At 41.8% G+C, this 5,000-nt stretch overlaps 1 pseudogene across 1 annotated transcript in view; it reads right to left on the bottom strand.

Annotated features, from left to right (window-relative positions):
* The window catches only part of LOC308174833 (proto-oncogene DBL-like), a 30,979-nt pseudogene that overhangs the window by 13,525 nt on the left and 12,454 nt on the right, over positions 1-5,000 (bottom strand). The window contains exon 10 of the transcript in view: positions 706-877. The product of the transcript in view is annotated as a proto-oncogene DBL-like (transcript). The remainder of the gene's footprint in view (positions 1-705; positions 878-5,000) is intronic.

Raw genomic sequence — 5,000 nt, 5'->3', positions numbered from 1 at the left:
TCGCTGGTTGGGAAGGCATTTCGTTTAGCTGCCTGTCAAATCATACTTAGGGGATAGCCCTGTAAGCTCATACGGGTCTGTATGTCGTCCTGAAGACCGGCTGTTAGATCATATCGCTGAAGTTTGTCTCCATCTTAGTGTAAATGTTGTCCGTTTCGTTTGTTATCCTTGTTATTGTGCGATAAAGTTAAGGCTTTCCGCTTCGGGCCACCATTTTCAGCTGGGCACCGGACACACACACACTCGTGCACGCGCGGCACTGCCCGAGAGAGAAGGACCCGCCCCCTTTGGTTAGCCTATAGGCTGGCTGGAGGGGGCGGGTCCTTCTCTCTCGGGCAGTGTTGTGTGTGTGTGTGTGTTTGGTGCTCAGCTGAGAATGGTGGCCCGAAGCCAATTTGAATACAAAATGTGAACTTTAGCGAATTGTATTCAAATTGTGCTTAGAGGGAATTATTTTCACCGGACATTTTGTCCGACGAGTTTTCAATTTGTCGGACTTAAACAAATTTTACCGGACAAAGTCCGGGAATTACCGGTTAACGGAAACCCTGAGACAGACAGACAGACAGGGGAGGAGGGGGGAGACGTACTGTGTTTGGGGGAGAAGAGGGGGGACTTGCAGCGGGGGGAGGGTTCTGAGCGGGGGGAGGAGGGGGGAGGAGGGGGGAGGAGGGGGAAGGAGGGGGGAGGAGGGGGGAGACGTACTGTGTTTGGGGGAGAAGAGGGGGGACTTGCAGCGGGGGGAGGGTTCTGGGCGGGGGGCCACCAGCTGGACTGGGCGGACCTGGACGTCGGCCAGCCTGCGGAGACACGCCTGGCGGTTCCTGATCATCGCCTGGACCGACGCCAGCTTCTCACTGACCTCCTCGATCTGGGTCTGGGGAGGGGGGGCATGTTACTAGAGTCCCATTGTTTTGAGTCAGAAGGTTCTATCTGTATTGTTGAGTCAGAAGGTTCTATCAGTGTTGTTGAGTCAGAAGGTTCTAAGTCAGAAGGTTCTATGTCAGAAGGTTCTATGTCAGAAGGTTCTATGTCAGAAGGTTCTATGTCAGAAGGTTCTATCAGTGTTGTTGTTGAGTCAGAAGGTTATTTCCAAAAGGCCTATTTCTCTCAAATGATGTTCTCAAATGTGTTTAAATCTGTGTTAGTGAGCACTTCTCCTTTGGCGAGATAATCCATCCTCCACCTGACAGGCGTGGCATATCCACATGCTGATTAGACAGCATGATTATTGCACAGGTGTGTCTCGGTAAAGGAGAAGTGCTCACTAACACAGATCAAAAAATAAAAAATAATTAGAACAGAATTTGAGAGAAATAGGCCTTTTGTGTACACAGAAAAAGTCTTAGGTCTTTGATTTCAACTCATGAAAAATTGGAGCAAAAATAAAAGCGTTTTAAAATTATATTATTGTTCAGTGTATATATATATATATATATATATGTGTATAATGATCAGTGTATGTATATGTATATGTATATAATGATCATGAGATGACAAGGCACAACATGACAGAAGCTGGGAGACACAACAGTTCAGTTAGTACGATAACACTGTGTGTGTGTGTGTGTGTGTGTGTGTGTGTGTGTGTGTGTGTGCGTGTGTGTGTGTGTGTGTGTGTCTGTGTCTGTGTCCATGTGTGTATGTATGTACAGTGCCTTGCAAAAGTATTCACCCCCCTTGACATTTTGCGTGTTTTGTTGCCACACAACCTGGAATTAAAATGGATTGTTTGAAAGTTTGCATCATTTAATTGACAGAATATGCCTACAACTTTGAAGATGTGTTCTTTTTTTTTATTGTGAAGCAAACAACAACAAATAGGACAAAATAACAGAAAACATCAATGTGCATAACTATTCACCTACTTAAAGTCAGTACTTTGTAGAGCCACCTTTTGCTGCAATCACAGCTGCAAGTCGCTTTTGATGAGTCTCTATGAGCTTGCCACATCTTTCCACTGGGATCTTTGCCCATTCCTCAAGGGAAAACTGCTCCAGCTCCTTCAAGTTTGATGGTTTACGCTTGTGAACAGCAATCTTCAAGTCTGACCACAGATTCTCAATTGGATTGAGGTCTGGGCTTTGACTAGGCCATTCCAACACATTTATATGTTTCCCCTTGAAACACTCAAGTGTTGCTTCAGCAGTATGCGTGGGGTCGTTGTCCTGCTGGAAGGTGAACCTCCGTCCTAGTCTCAAATCACTTACAGACTGGTACAGGTTTTGCTCAAGGATATCCCTGTATTTAGCACCATCCATCTTTCCCTCGACTCGGACCAGTTTCCCAGTCCCTGTTGCTGAAAAACAGCCCCACAGCATGATGCTGCCACCACCATGTTTCACTGTGGGGATGGTGTTCTTGGGGTGATGGGATGTGTTGGGTGTGCGCCAGACATAGCGTTTTCCTTGATGGCCAACAAGTTCAATTTTAGTCTCATCTGACCAGAGCACCTTCCTCCATACATTTTGGGAGTCTCAAAACGTGCCTTCTTATTTTTAGCGGAAAGTAATGGCTTTCTTCTGGCCACTCTTCCATAAAGCCCAGCTCTATGGAGTGTACGGCTAATTGTGGTCCTATGGACAGATACTCCAGTCTCTGCTGTGGAACTCTGCAGCTCCTCCAGGGTTACCTTTGTTCTCTGTGCTGCCTCTCTGATTAATGCCCCCCTTGCCCGGTCCGTGAGTTTTGGTGGGCGGCCCTCTCTTGGCAGGTTTGTTGTGGTGCCATGTTCTTTCCATTTGTTTATGATGGATTTGATGGTGCTCCTGGGGATCATCAAAGATTTGGATATTTTTTTATAACCCAACCCTGACTTGTACTTCTCAACAACTTTGTCCCGGACTTGTTTGGAGAGTTCCTTGGTCTTCATGGCCGTGTTTGGTTGGTGGTGCCTCTTGCTTAGGTGTTGCAGCCTCTGGGGCCTTTCAGAAAAGGTGTGTATATACTGACAGATCATGTGACACTTAGATTGCACACAGGTGGACTTCATTTCACTAATTATGTGACTTCTGAAGGTAATTGGTTGCACCATAACTTTTTAGGGGCTTCATAACATATGCACATGCCAATTTTCAGTTCTTTATTTTTTTAAATTATTTTTTTATACAGTACAGGCCAAAAGTTTGGACACACCTTCTCATTCAATGCGTTTCCTTTATTTTCATGACTATTTGGTACATTGTAGATTCTCACTGAAGGCATCAAAACTATGAATGAACACATAGGAATGATGTATTTAACAATAAAGTGTGAAATAACAGTAAATATGTCTTATATTTTAGATTCCTCAAAGTAGCCACCCTTTGCTTTTTTGTTGTTAATAAAATATATAATAATAATATTAAATATAATATGTGTTAATAATAATATGTTATTATATATATATAATATTATTATTATATATTTTATTAACAACAACAATCTTTTATTTTATTAACAACTAGGGCTGTCCCTAACGACTATTTTTCTAACGATTATTCTAGCGATTATTTTTTCGATTAGTCGATTACTCTAACGACTGGTTTAACGATTAGTCTAACGATTATTTTTTTACTGTTCGATTATATCGCTAAATTTTTTCCAAATAAATGTCAAAAACTTCTCTTATTAACATTTCAGTATTTTATTAAATTATTTTTGTACAAATATATAAATTAGGCTTCTGCACTGCTGGGTAATATTCCACAACAAAAAATATCCTCTCTTTCTTACAGTCCAACATAAAATATAATATTATAAAATATAAAACTTAACTTCAAATAAAAGGAAAAGTGCAAGTAATGCAGTAGGCAAGTTCAAGTCATTTTCAGGAGGAATACCAAAATAAATACCAACATAAAATCCTCTAATTAGTGCAATTCGAGTGAAATTCTAACCGGAATACCGTAACTATACCTCTCAGTAACAATAACGATCTCAGTAACAATATAACATTGTCCCCCTCTCTCTGCTCTCCCCCTCCCACGCTCCTCTCTCCCCCCGCCTGCCTCCTGGTTATTATTATTATTATAGGTCAGTGTTTCTCAAAGTGTGGGGCGGGCGCGTCGCGAGAGACAGTTAGGAGGTCAACAAGTTACAGTATCTTAGCTGTTCATAATGATGGCATGTCTAACAGGGACACTGACAGGGAAAAGAAAAACGACAGAAAATCACCAAGTAATATAATTATAGCAAACATGTCGGCAGTTTGGTATCTGTTCTCTGACTCTGAAAGACAACAAGAGGCACATTCTGATATTATAGACTTCCGGTTTCTTTTTCGCGTCTTCAAAATAAAAGCGCGAGTTAAGCATTGTTGAAAATCAATGACACGTCGCTCGTAACTGGTCGCAGCCATGTTGTTTATTTGCGACGCACCGACGCACATTACGCAAGTCGACGTATTGACGTAGTCGATTACGTCGACGCGTCGTCCCAGCCCTATTAACAACAAAAAAGCAAAGGGTGGCTACTTTGAGGAATCTAAAATCTAAGACATGTTTAGAGTTATTTCACACTTTTTTGTTAAGTACATCATTCCACATGTGTTCATTCATAGTTTTGATGCCTTCAGTGAGAATCTACAATGTAAATAGTCATGAAAATAAAGGAAACACATTGAATGAGAAGGTGTGTCCAAACTTTTGGCCTGTACTGTATATACATTTCTCATTTCATTTCAAAACTAAGACTATTTTGTGCAGATTCATCAAATAAAATTCAGATTAAAAAAACATTTAAATTACAGGTTGTAATGTAACAAAATAGGTAAAAAGCCAAGGGGGGTGAATACTTTTGCAAGGCACTGTATGTATCTGTGTGTGTATATCTGTCCATGTATGTACACTGTATGTATGTATGTGTGTGTGTATATCTGTCCATGTGTGTGTGTGTGTGTGTGTGTGTGTGTGTGTGTGTGTGTGTGTCACCTGTAGCTGGGGGGTCAGGATGGTGTGTATATGTGTGTGTGTGTGTGTGTGTGTCACCTGTAGCTGGGGGGTCAGGATGGTGTGTATATG

Source organism: Nansenia antarctica (genome assembly GCF_963989245.1).
Source record: "Nansenia antarctica genome assembly, chromosome: 20".
Lineage (NCBI taxonomy): Eukaryota > Metazoa > Chordata > Actinopteri > Argentiniformes > Microstomatidae > Nansenia > Nansenia antarctica.
Note: the sequence above shows the minus strand (reverse complement) of the source record. Positions and strands in the feature narration are given on the sequence as shown.